At 39.1% G+C, this 14,185-nt stretch overlaps 1 protein-coding gene across 3 annotated transcripts in view; it reads left to right on the forward strand.

Annotated features, from left to right (window-relative positions):
- Positions 1–14,185, forward strand: part of DMD (dystrophin) — a 1,878,371-nt gene that overhangs the window by 947,136 nt on the left and 917,050 nt on the right. The window contains exon 1 of one of the 3 annotated variants that reach the window (XM_054566575.1): positions 6,235–6,241. The exons of the other annotated variants lie outside the window; for them this stretch is intronic. The gene's annotated coding sequence lies outside the window, so the exon portion shown is untranslated. Of the gene's footprint in view, positions 1–6,234; positions 6,242–14,185 lie in introns of those variants that run through there. 3 annotated transcript variants of the gene reach the window in all.

The raw sequence follows: 14,185 nt of genomic DNA on the forward strand, positions 1-14,185 counted from the left end.
CTCTCAAGATAAAGATGGACATTGTTGGCTACACTTGGCACGAGCCTGCCACGCCTTCTGAGACTCCGTTTCCCCTAGCTTCTCTGCTTGTCCAGTCTCCAGAAACAGGAGGGATTGTACATACCCACATTTTCTGTTGTGATAATCCTTTCAGATCCCTGTGGAGGACCCCTAGCCAAATTGCCCCTCAAAGAAACGTCTTGGTTAAATATCTTCTCCATCAAAGGCACCTTCTTGGGTTTGAATGAAAACGGTCTATAGGCAGACTTCCACTCTGCTTGGGCAGAGTAAGAATTGAGATACAGGTAGATCATCACCTAATAGATTCGCGAAATGGACCTAAGATCCACCCTTCTCTTGGGATGCATTCCGAAACTGCCTCCTGCGCTTGTGTAGAAGTTACGTGATATCAGTTGGAAGAGTTTGAGGGGTTAAAAATAAAAATATGAGAATGGCAGTAAGGGGGTTTATAAAGGGCCTGAGGTTATCCTCACCCGATCAGATGGTATTTCGGCAGCTGGCCACATCTGGGTAGATTTGGGTGGACCTGGCGTTTCGGGAGGCTGGTCTTCCTGTGAGGGGACACGGCTGGGGCCTGCGCTGCGTGGAACCCTCAAGACTGGAGTCAGCAATAACCTTTACTCTAGAAAAGGAACTTCTGCTCCTTTCATGTGGTTTAGATTTCTCCCATCCCTGAGACCTGCCTGCAGAGGGTTATCTCCATTCCCCATCTTAATCCTCCCAACAATTCAACTTAATAATGAGATTGAATGAAGACCATGTGGACTATTTCTCAATGTGGCAGCTCTCTATGGTAGCCTTTTAACATTTCTAATGTCCTTGCTCTTAAGAAATTCCATTTCTTATCTGGCAATGGTTGTGTGATCAATAAAAAGAATAATGGAGTGAGGCTTAGAAGGATGAGGAAAGTTACTCAGGCTGTCCGTTTATTGATGTGTTCATTTACGTTGTCAGGAAGGAAAAGCTCTTCCCCTACCCTTTTAAGTTCAGTACTTGGGGCCTGTAAATTAAACTGACAAAAGACAGATTAGCAAGAGAAAAGACAAAATTTATTTATATGTGTAAACAGGAGTGCAGAGAAAATGTAGCTCAAAGGAGCTGTTAGAATTTAGAGCTTATATACCATCTTAATAATGGTAGTGGGTTAGGATTTCGAGGGATAATAAATTGTGGGAAATCACTGAGAAATATATGGCGGTAACTAATGGGAGGTAAGGTGTGTTTTAGTGAGGTCTGTTTATGCAAGTTCTCATTCTGCCGCCAGTTTCTCTTCTCTGGTGATAGGAGGACTTATTCTTTCCCCCTGGTATGGGAAGTCCCCCTGAAGGAGGGGTTTATAATAAGTAGAAACCTTTTGGAAGGCTCTGCTTTTAGGCAGAAAGGGGCACCATTGGAAAGTTTATAGTAGGAGACTGAACTGATCTGATCTATCTTCTTCAAAGAGCTTTCTTGTGCTGAGTGGATGGATATTACATCTAAATGGGACAATAGTTATTCTGGGGGATGGCACTGGAAGCCACCCTGACAGTCCACATACAAGGTGGTGGCAGTGTAGACTGGGATGCAATGATGGGGTCAGTGAGATACCTTGGATTCAGGATACTCATCAAAGGTACAGAGGATAGGATTTGCTATGATGGATTTGATATGCAGAATGAGAAAAATTGAGCATGATTTCTAAGTTCTTGGCTGGGGAGATGGAGAAAAGTAGAGAAGGAACAGTAGGGTTCAGGGAGAGATGCAATCAAGAGTTTTATTTTGACCATGTTCATTTGTATTAGATATCCAAGTGGAGATGCTGGAAAGGAAGTTGGATAGATGAGTCTGAAGCTCACGAGAGAAATTGGGACTAAAGATATTAATGTGAGAGTCATAGGCTTATACATGGTTTAATAGACATGTGACTGAATGAGGTCCCCTAGGAAGAGAGTTTGGGGAGCAGGGCTGAGAATTGACCACACATTTGAAAGAAAGGAAGAGGGAAAGAAACTTTCAAAGGAGACTAGGAAACAAAAGCTGTGATATATATACAGAAAACCAGGTATATGTTGTGTCCCTGAAACCAAATGAAGAAAGTAATTTAAGATAGAGGAAATGACAGTGTCTGATGTTGCTGAAAAATTCAGTTACACAAACACAAAAGGATTGCCCATTGGATTTTAATCATATGGGGCCCATAGATGACTTTGACAAAAACATTTTCTTTGGGAGCATGCATAAAAACCTCCTTGTAGTCTGTTACAATGATACTGAGAGGTGAGGATGTAAAGACAGTGGCTGTCACTGGACAGATACTATCATTTATGCACTAATTAAACAGCATTTGTTGATTATTTACTGTGGTTTATGTGTTTCAAATGATGGTTGCTTGGTCTAGTGGGGAAGGACAACATAAAAATCATTATAATACTTCAAGAAAGGCACATTAAAGTCTGGGAAGGAATCAGTGAAGTCCAAGACCCAATTTCACAGAGAAGGCAACAGACCATCTCATCTGGGAGCTGGAATAGAAGCTTTCCAATACAGAGGAAGGAGATCAGAAGTGAGGACCACAGCTTGAGTAACTGTGAAAGCACAAAATGACATGACCTGTCCTGGAAATACCAAGAAATCCCACATCATTGGGCACATAAGGAGAGACATGAGGTAGGTGTAGTGATAAGGTCAAGAAGAAGCAACTTGAGGAAACTGGCAAGTTTAGAGCAAGTACAGAGATATATTCAAAGATCCATTTCAGGGGCGTTACATAGGATGGATCAGAAGAGAGAGAGACCAGAGACACAGAGTCCAATTAGAAAGTTCTAACAATAATCAAGAGACACGAAAAACCCATAGCAATCTCATGCAGATTATTCGGCCTCCACGGATGAACAATTAAGCACATTTTTGATTGTCATGTCGATGATATTAACATATTTAATAACCACAATGACTGTTGAGGCTAAAAATAAATAAAAACATTGTACTTTTTATTCTGTGTTAGAAATCATGTGGCTGAAGTTTAAATCTGTTTCCTAGATAAATGAGAATATGTAGCCTGGATTAATTTCTGTTATATTTTAGTAATAGAACAGTAATATTTGTGCTTGCAACATGAAAAAGAGGAGGTACTCTCTTCGATATCCCCATTTTCAGCAAAAATCAAGACAGTAAGTGATTAGAAGCAATGATATTTTAATGAAAAATTCATCTAGACTTAGTGAAGCAAAATGTGGTGAAACATATACCCATGTAATAAAGTGATTTATTTACGGCAGGTAAGAATGAGGGCATGAGGTTGAAGTTTGCTAATGAGCCTCAAAGGTATAACTATGATGAGGAAATTGAAACTGGCTGAAATAAATTCCTAAGGATTTCCTGGAGTTGCTTGTGAAATTGAGGAAAGGGAATACCCAGGGACAAAGAGTAGCCAGCGCTCGCAGAGGAGGCTGGCTCTTACAGGAGTCTTCTGTGTTGTGGCTCTTTCCTCTGGTTTAAAAGATGGCTGCTTCTTTGTTTTAATTGTACTTTTTGCCATTACCATTTATCCCCTTTATACTGCCTCCCCCGACCCCAGCAATCACCGCACTGTTGTCCGTGTCTGTGAGTCTTTTTTCCTTTTTTGCTCCATCCCTCCACCCCCTAAATTCCCCTCACCACTAGCTGTCATCTGCTCTCTATCAATGAATCTGTGTCTGTTCTGCCTGTTAGTTCAGTTTGTTCATTAGATTCCACATATGAGTGAAATCATGTGGTATTTGTCTTTCTCTGACTGGCTATTTCACTTAGCATCAGGTTCTCTGGGTCCATCCATGCTGTCGCAAAGGGTCAACTTTTCTTTTTTATGGCAAGGTAGAATTCCATTGTGTGAATGCCCCATAGCTGTTTTATCCACTCATCTGCTGATAGATACTTGGGCTGCTTCTATACCTTGGTGATTGTAAACAATGCTGCAATGAACATAGAGGTGCTTACCTTCTTTCAAATCAGTGTTTTGGGTTTCTTTGGATAAATTCCCAGAAGTGGAATCACTGGGTCAAAGGCAGTTCCATTTTTAATTTTTAGAGGTTATCTCCATACTGCTTTCCACAGTGGCTGCACCGGTCTGCATTCCCACCAACAGTGCACGAGGGTTCCCCTTTCTCCACATCCTTGCCAACACTTGTTGTTTGTTTATTTATTCATGATAGTCATGGCTTCTTAAACTGCAAAATGCACTGTCACCATTGTTGCCATTGTGAATTGGTATTATCTGCATGAGTGCAAATTTGATCATAACTATTCATGTTGTGGTAGATTAAATAGTGAAATCGGTTTCTGTACATTACTATGGTAATAAAATATTTGGATAGTTGAATTCTAGCCTTGACTCTGTTATTGACTGGCCAGGTTAACTTAATTTACTTAACTCACCTGGCCTGCAAATTCCTGATCAGTAAACTTAACAACATGAGTTCCTCCTGCAGTAATAACCTGATAAGTCTGGGAATCATATATATCATATGGTATTTGAAGTGGGTACCAGCTATCCACTCACCACTAGGTGAGGGAGAGGAATGCTTGGCTGGAGGCCGTGATTTCCCAAGGAGATTGTTAAAATTGTCCAGCCCATACATTAGACGTTTGATATCTAGCCCTCAATATTGAAAGAGCAAACTAATATTAATATTCATCGTTAGGTCTAAATATCATTATGATACAAACCTTCATCCTTGTTGCTGTTTTTTTCCTGAAAACTGTAGGCCAGGGTATATCACATACTTCCCTTATTTACAAATTTCTGATAGTGTTTCATGTTTCTACAATTTGTTTCTCAGCATGGCATCTGAAACCATTAAAATTTGTCCCCAAGTACCACGTAACATTTACTTCCAACACACATGCTAAGCCCACCATTCAACCTTCCTGCTGCTCTCTGAGTACACCGGATGCTCTGCCCCGTTGTGTATTTGTACACTTGTCTCCTATGTGATTACCTTTCTTTTCCCTAAATTACTGTCATCTGGGAAATTGTTAGAGACAGAGATGCTCAGGCCCCATCGCAGATCTCCTGGATCAGAAAGACTGGGGGTGGACCCCAGCAGCCTGCATCTTAACAAGCCCTCTCCAGTGGGTCTAGACCCAAACAGTGGGTCTAATGTTTGAGAACTGCTAGTCTAGAGTGCATTTTTCTACAGCTCTCTTTAAACAATTATTGGATTGAATTAAAGGGATAGGATCTCCTTGAAAGCCAAGAACACTTCTTTGCCATCTCGCTGTCTTCGGGGCATCGTACGCTATTTGGCCCATAATTAAAGCTCAATAAATGCTTTTCTGTGCCAATAAGTCAGTTAATCAAATATATTGTCCCTGCCCCTGAGGGATCTGAAATTTGTTTGCAGAATAAAAAATATAACCCTATAGATGAACAAGAAAATGATTTATTGCCATCTATAATAAAACGCTAGATTCTATAATAAATTGTAGATGCTGTCGATGGGCAAAAATTAGATTAGGGTTTCAGAGGAGAGAGATTATTTGTGATTAAGTCACCTGGAGAGAGCTTTGCCACACAGATGGGGGGGGCATTGAAAAGCAGAACAAACTGTTATGAAGAGATCTGAACTGATGGAGGCACAAGTCTGTGTGAAGTATGCGTAGTAGTTAACATTGGATTACAGGCTACACAGTTGGGACTTGATAGGATAACCAGAAAGAAAGAATGTCTAGGGTGATAGCCAGCTCTGCATTTAGACAATATCCTAGGCTTATCCCCAAAAGAATAGAGACCCAGAGAGCTGGAGTTTGATTATGAACTAGGACCTGACAGGACACAAAGAGCAATGCTATGGACAACCTGTGCAGCTACGAGCCTGCCGCAAAAATGATTTTGGGTTGTGAGCATTCGTTTCCGTATGAGCCCAAAGAAAGACATGGCTTATCTCTTTAACAAGATGACTCATTGTTTATTATTCTGCAGTTGTCTTTACTTAAGATATTTTCAAAATATTAGTATGCTTTACTCAACTCTAAGAAGCTATAGCTCTTTTAAACAGATTGTTTAAAGGAACAGCCCATTTGTCTTTGGAAAAAGGCAAGGAGAAAAGAAAAGATTGGAACATGTGTTTCTGCCCAGATAGCAATAAAATATGTGGTGAGTTTCTGTCTTTAAAACGTATTTTTCTATAGCCCTCTGTGTATATGCATGTCCCAGGATTGTTACAAAATGGTGCGTGTCTGTGTGTGTGTAAATGGTATCTTATTGGGCTGTTTGATGGATTCTTTTTTTAAATATATGTGTTGGTTTGTTGTATAGACTAGGTATGCAATATAATCAGTGTTATTTCTCATATAAACACAGGAAAATGACTGTAGGGTCTAGGCATTTATTTGGCTATTGTGTGTAGAATGGCCATTTTATTTTCTTCCAAAGTTGAGTGGTCTGCCCTTGATCTTGGATACTTCCACCAGGATGCTCAAGGAGATGCTCAATTGCCTTCTTCAGCCTCTGACATGGTACTTGTTTGCCTCCTCTTCTCTTGCCAAGAGTAATAGCAACTTCATAAATTAGGATCACTTTACAGAATTATAAGTGGCACACATTCTACCACCAGATTTGTCCAAAGAGCCTGAAATAAAATTTTGAAAGGAAATAGAATGTCCTTTTTGTGACTACATTAGAATTTTGCATGCAGCATTATGCTTTTTCTCCTAGGGGAATTAGCCATGTGGAACTGAAGCCATTAGCGAGTTCTTCAGTGGATAAATACTATTGCCTGGGGGGGAAAAAAAAGGCAGAAAATGCACTTTCCCTGCCTTTTAGAGAGTAAAGGGAGAGAACCGTTTGGGTAGTTGTGTTTACCAGGTATTGGTAGACCCTTTTATGACTTCAAAATCAGCTCTCACGTCTCATTTGTATGATGCCAGAAGGAAAATTACTTCTGTTGAGGTAATTAGGCAGTATGTCTCGTATTCTTTTTTAACTTCATTTTTATTTTTGACACTATTACAGATGCCTCCCTTTCCTTCTCCTTTGCACCTCCACCCAGGCCACGCACCTACCCCCGTTCCCTCTGGCTCTTATTCCTTTTTAATATGCTAACCAGTTGATTCCAGAATCGGCATTAGACCCAACTTGCATTTGCATTGTCAGAGGACACTTCTATGGGCCAAACCGATGTAGGTATAATTCTGCAACATGGTGTTTAGTTTGTCTCCCCAGAGAATGGGTGGGTCGACTTGAGACTGACATCACATAGGTAAGCCTCAGCCAGTCAGGGAGGAGCAAAGGAACAGTTGATTGGCAAAATGATTTTTGAAAACGTGTAAGGCTTGCTCTCCTGATCAATGGAACTGGGTAAGACCTAAGTTGTAAAACTGAAAAAAGTAGTAGCCATTAAAAAAATAATTCCGTCTTTTGAAGCATGCTCTTCTTACCTGATAAATATGACCGGTTAAATTTTGAAGTCATCTGTGCTATTTGACTACATTTTTCAGGAATTCGCCTTAGCTCTCATTTGAATGACAAATATTTTAAGCAGTGTGGAATAGTTTCTGTTGGAAAAATTGGAAACAAAATATTTAAGCAAAGGGGGAGGACTATCAAAATATAATGGGAAAGATTACTTTGTGCTGCCTGTTGGGTTAGGTGTTCCAGGTATTCCATAATTTTTATTGCTTGGCCCTTAACACAAAGCCTTATAATCAGTTGCCTTTTGCTTTGTCTATATTGCCCATTAGGACCACCGACTGCCTGAGTTCCAGATCATTGTCCTTTTTATTCACCTCTCAATTCCCAGCATATTCACGGTGCGTGGCACAAACTAAGCACTCCAAAAATGCTTAAAGGAAAAAAAAAGAGAAGGAGAGTAAACAGACATTTCTTTAAGGACTGCTTATCCATGTGACAGCAGACAAATCAATTTTTCTCTCTAATTTTCTGGAATTGTTGAATCTGTAAAACAACTCTCTTCCAGCTCTCATAGTCTGGGATTTGATAATTTCCGCAATCACATTTTCTTTAATAAATTTTGCATGACATCAGCTATTTTTAGATCAGATATTACCTTGCTCTAATTTCTTTCTCACCCTAGGAAATAAAAGTATCAAATGAATTTCCCACTTTCCTAAGTTATTGCTACACATCACTGTTGGGTATCTCCATGATTAACATTCATACTGCATCCTCAACAGGCGCTTAGGGAGGAGACTGTGCATCAGTGCCCCCCGTCTTAGTAGACTTTTAGATGATGAAGAAGCACTTCTCACAGGATGATACTGGGTGCATAGAGTCTCTAAATGCAAAAACATATCTAGTAGCTGTTAATCTTTCTCAGGTGAGTTGAGTTTAGAGAGGGAGAGGCCCAAAAACTGAGTAGAAGAGACCCAGGCTTTATCAGATAAAATGAAACTTTAGCTAACAAGTAAACACCACTTTTTCAGAGTATGAAAAGTATATTGGTTCATTATGAAAGTTTTTTGAGGAACATCATAGAGCATAGAGAAGAAATACCATTTTCCATTTTAGTATTATTTTCCAGAGAAAACCACTTTCAGCATTTTAATACCTTTCCGTGTTGCAGCATCATGTACGTATGGATTTCAACTTCCTGTTTTTATGCACAATAAATGACAGGATATAGGCTGTTTTGTAACACGTTTAACTTACAACATGCAGTCTGTTCTAACATGCTGCTGTGTTTTGTAAAAAATTAAAAACTTCATGTTATCAAACGTGTCTTAAAATAACTATCAATGGAGAAAAGAAATTAGGGGTAGGGAGTTTCAGAGTCTCAAGATATAAAATTGAATTTCCTATGAGTATTTTCATTGAAAAAAAAACCTGTGAGTATATGATTATAAAATCTACAATAGATATAAAAACGTGACTTTTAATTATATCTTGCTTTTGTCCCAAGACAATGGCCTTCCTACCTCTCTCTGTTACTCCATCAGGCCTAGCAATCCATTTTTTGTGTCACCTTGGCTGGGTCAGAGAGTGCCCATATAAATGCCATCACTTTATTATATATTTTTTCTCTTTTTTTAATTGTTGAAATGCAGTTGTCTCCATTTTCCCACCACCACTTTCCCCTGCCCCACCCACCCCCACCTCCCACCCTCAGTCCTTCCCCACTTTGTCTTTGTCCATCAGTCCATTATACATGTTCCTTGACTTGACCCTTCCCCTTCTTTATTATATTTATTAACTGTCATTAGGACAAGGCACATTTCTGTTTTTTCTTTTGGGCTCTTTGTTCTCTAGCTGATCTGACAGGATTGTAACCTGGGACAATCAGAGTTTTATAAATTCTCTTTCCTAATTAATTGTTTGCGTCCTGCTTATGACACTGTAGAGCCCTTCTGCAGCACAAATATCCTTCTTTGCTCTTAAGTTTTCTTCTCTAATGTTTTTAAATGGCCGGACAGCAGTTTGTTGTATTTGTGTCATTATTGACTGGATCTTACCTTGTTGGGTATACGAGTTGTTAAGAAAATACAGAGCCCAGATCACTAAGGCAGTAAGGATCTAAAATAAAACTAAACAACAAGAAGTTAGCTGCCGTCTTGCTCGGACCTCATGAGTTGCTGTTGCCTTGTTTCTGGTCACAGGTCATCCTTCATCCTTTCAGCACAGAAACTTTTCTTAACTTGGGGCTGGATTGAGGAGGGTGGCCATTTTTCCTCCAAGGCAAGTCATACAAGCATTGAGTAGCATCTGGGATCGGTATTACTTATGATGTTGTGGGGCCTTCAACCTGGTCAGTATTCATTCTGGAATTTGAAGTATAACCATTCTCATGATATTGTAGCTCACCTTGCACCCACTATTGCTGCTTTTGGGGTCTGCCATGACTCCCTCGGATGTTTAATTCTATGTGTCACCTTGGCTGGGTCAGAGAGTGCCCATATAATTGATCAGACATTTTTCTGGGTGTGTCTGTGAGGGCGTTTGTAGATGCCATTAATTAACAGTTGAACTCTAGACTGAGTAAAGCAGACTGCCCTCCATAATGGGCATGGGTCTCATCCAATCATTTGAAGGCCTGAATAGAACAAAAAGGCTGACATGCCCCCAAGGATGGGAGAATTCCTTCTGCCTGAACTGCCACCTTACCGGGACATTAGTTTTTTCTGGTCTTTGCAACTGAACTGAAACTTCTGCCCTTTCTGAGTCTTGAGCCTGCTGACCTTTAGGCTGGAACTACACCAGTGGTTCTCCTGGATCTCTAGCTTGCTGACTCACCCTCCAGACCTGGGCACTGGTCAGCCTCCATAACTGCATGAACCAATTCCTTAGAATAAATCTCTTTTTATCCTACTGGTTATGTTTCTCTGAAAAACCCTTACTAATATACTCCCTATATCCCTTTTTGCTCCCTTAGAGATCTCCAAAGCTAAGGGCATAACCCTCTGCTCCTGGTGATACCAGCTCTTTTTGCTAATCTTTACTGATCAGATAATAGTTATTTAGGTCACCTATAAATAATTCTGTTCATAAAGCTTTACAGTCTCATCCACTAAGGAACATGGAGTCTATTTCTTTGGGATCAGACCAGAAGGGATTTAAAGCAACCGTCAGTGCCTCATCAAATACAATTTTTCTTTAACCCTCACCAAGTGTCCCCAAGTGGGACATGAACCATTAAAACGTTAGTTTCAGTTGATTTTCCTGCCTTCTCAAGTATCTCTGCTGAGTTGGGAAAAGATGCTTCCTCCCTTGGCCTAAGCTGGTGTATATTGTTGTAAGATTTGGCACAAAGAAAAAGGTCCTGAAGAAATATTTCCCTCTGCTTCATTGTATTTTTACTGGCCATTTGATGGCATTACTCAAGTGGAGACTCTGGTGAGCTGGAACAAAAAGAAACCCCCAAAATATGAGAAAGTATGGTGGAAAAAATACAGATATGCAGAGAAGTGGCTGCGATTCAATGCAGCATAATCTACAGAGATGCTGACACGATTTTGAATCACCGGTTCTCTCAGGGCAAGGGGCAAAACATGTTGGGCTAGATGGGAATAAGACTAAGTCATTTGATTGAAATACTGGTAGAAACAGAAGCTGAGAAATTTTCCTCATGGTTCTCGATCTAAACACCCTCTTCTTCTTTAGATGAGAAAAGCTAGTGTTTTATTTTGAAAATCCCATTCAAGACTATTTGAAAACTGCTCCTAAGACTGAGGGAAATCATTCATTTTAAACGTTCACATTAAAATCATCATCTCCCCTTTTGCTGATTATCCTTATACCCTGTCCTTGAGTTGAGAGCATTAAGGACAATGGAATTAGTTATAGATAGAAGTTAATTTTATATCTGTCTGTCTTCTGGTATCTATTGATTCTAATAAAATAATTTTCAAGTTATATTGAAAATATTGTTAAAATTGACATTTTAAAGAAAATGTCGTTTAAATACTGTAGAATATACTTTTTTTTACACTTTCCTTCATTAAATTTAATCTTTTCTAGGCAGCCCTGGCTGGTGTGGCTCAGTGGATTGAGTGCTGGCCTGTGAACCCCAGGCAGGGCACGTGCCTGGGTTGTGGGCCAGGTCCCCAGTAGGGGCCGTGCAAGAGGCAACCACACATGGAAGTTTCTCTCCCCCTCTTTCTCCTTCCCTTTGACTCTCTCTAAAAATAAATAAATAAAATCTTAAAAAATATATTTTCTAGGTAGAAAAATCAAATGGACAAGAAATTCTTAGTTGGATCTGTTAGACAGCATGAGTGTGTATTCATCATTAAATTAAGATGAAAATATAATTTTACTTGAAAGCATTTGATGTTTCCAGCCTTTAAAAAGTCAACATTTAATCACATCTGAAATTTGCAGGATAAAATTTTGAAAGCCATCAATTATTAACATTATTTCAGGGGGAAAAGTCACTTTGCCACAGAACTTACATTTTTCTCTCATGAATTGAGTCTGATTCAGATTATTCATTATAGTGAAGTTTAAACATAATAGACTCTAGCTACTTCCATGAAAATACTATTCAATGAGTTTCTGCTTTGACACTGAACTGACCTTGTAATTAATGTTGTACACTATCCTTTCATTATATGCCGGATTATAAAATATGACTTATTGGCAGCATAAAGGCACAAAGTTCTGAAATGCAATTTATAACCATAAAAAGGACTGAGCTTTGAGTGACAGCTAAATTTGAATAGATCGGGTTAGTGTTATATTATGAAACATGAATAATGAAGCATTTTAAGCTCAAGCTTTTGGTTAAATCATTAATATGCTTGTTTTAGATGAACGTCTGCATCTATCATGTGGCCAATAGGATGTGTATGAATGCAAACATTTATATTGTGTAAAATAATTAAAATGAAAACTAGTTTTCTACATTAATTCTCATCTTTTTAAAAGAATTTTAATCACTTAATGTGTCAGAAATAGGCTTATTAATTTAAAGGTATATGTTACCATTGTGTTAAAGCTCTTAATGTAAGCTTCAATAGTCTCTCTGAACTGAATCAGACAGACATATTTGGTTGTGGTAATGAGAGGTGGCCACAGGCTACTAGAACCAATGTTTGTGGGTTAAGGGCTAGTTTTTTCGAGACACATGAACAGACTGTACCAATGCTCCTTGGCATTCAAATAGATGAAAACCCTGTTTATAGGTAAGGGCACCTAAGTCCTTTTTACATATAAACACAAAGTGCGTTTTACGTGAGTGGGTGTTTCTTTTTGGAGGGAGGGGGAACAGTTTTAATAGTTGCTGAATGTTTTAGGAATAAAGCAACAATATTCAGAACTTCACATGGAGCTTTTTCCCATGTCAGCAAGGTAATTCTTGGAGATCAGTGCCACCCCCGGTACTTGAGTGTTGCATACAAGTCACTGGCATTCAGTTGGCATTTGGAAATGTCCACATTCGAGGGGATTCTACACAGAGATGCAAATGTCTGAACTTCTTCAACAAGTCTTTTAGTGTGGCCGTGCAAATGTCGACTCATTCAAAAGTATTTTAAAATTAAATAAACATTGTATATAAATTCTTTTATTTATCCCTTATATTATAATTAGAGCACTCTACCAACTAAGTTATCTGTTCGTTCTATTTCAGATTAATAACTGTAGATGTTACCAAATATTTGTATGAAAAAGATGTACATTGGGTCTCATACAGTTCAGAACACCAGCTCTAAGCCCTGTGTGCCTTTATTTAGTATTAGAGCACAAACCAGACTACTCTGGCTTCCGGGGCAGGCTGTTAACTATATATTTGATGTTGGGCAAGCTGCTTTACCTCTTCAGGTTTTAGTTTCTTCATCTGTAAGATGAGGTTATTAGCGCATTTATCACGGGGTTAGTGTGGAGGTAATAGAGCAGCTAACATGATTGCAGCAAATACAATGATCGATGAATGTTACATATCAGTAGTATGTTATATTACCTCCCCAAGAGATCAGAAGCGTATTTTCCACATGAAGGAGTAGATAGTACAAAAGTAATGCCTAAATTAACAGACCTGCAGTAGGCCAGTGAAAGAGGATAAACAATTTTTAATTTCTCCTCCCTTTTTGCTAAAGCAGGGCTCTGGCTTAGCCTCCTCCATTGTGGTTCGCCCCACCCCACCCTTGAACTCGGAGGAGTGTGCCACCGCGGCCAGTTCTGTCCTAACTGCTTTCCAATGATGAAAACACACAGTTCTTTAACAGGCACTGTGCTGCCGTCTTAGCTCCCTTCTTTCCATCAGTAATATAAATGGCAGCCCTATTCTTCCATTTTCAAGGGTAACCGGAATGAACAGGCACCAGAAAAAAAAAAAAAAGAAATGGTCATATCAGATTATGCCCATTGAGAAACTGACAGTGGCTGATGAAGTAGCGGAGTTTCTCTCAACCATTTTCTGGGACTTAGAAACAAGTTTCTCCACTTTGCTGTGTTGATATATACAATGAGCAGGTTTTTGTTTTGTTTTTTGGAAAATAATGTGTGTTTGAGGCCAGTCTAAGTCAGGAGCAGTAGTTGCTTAAGAAATATTTTGAAAAACTGTCTTTGTTCTATTTAAGCAAAACTATTAAGAATATGCTTTATTCTTTAAAGCAAAATATTTACATACACTAGTCATTTAGAAGCACTTCACATTGCAGTGATCAATTATGAGAACCTCAGAAATCAATTGCTTTGTAGAGCTTCACATTATAATGGAAATGTCATCAGGAGTGGAAGACACACCTTCAGGAG

The sequence above is a fragment of the Pteronotus mesoamericanus genome, unplaced genomic scaffold (genome assembly GCF_021234165.1).
Source record: "Pteronotus mesoamericanus isolate MK-2021 breed Mesoamerican mustached bat unplaced genomic scaffold, CSHL_Meso_final contig_173, whole genome shotgun sequence".
Classification (NCBI taxonomy): Eukaryota; Metazoa; Chordata; class Mammalia; order Chiroptera; family Mormoopidae; genus Pteronotus; species Pteronotus mesoamericanus.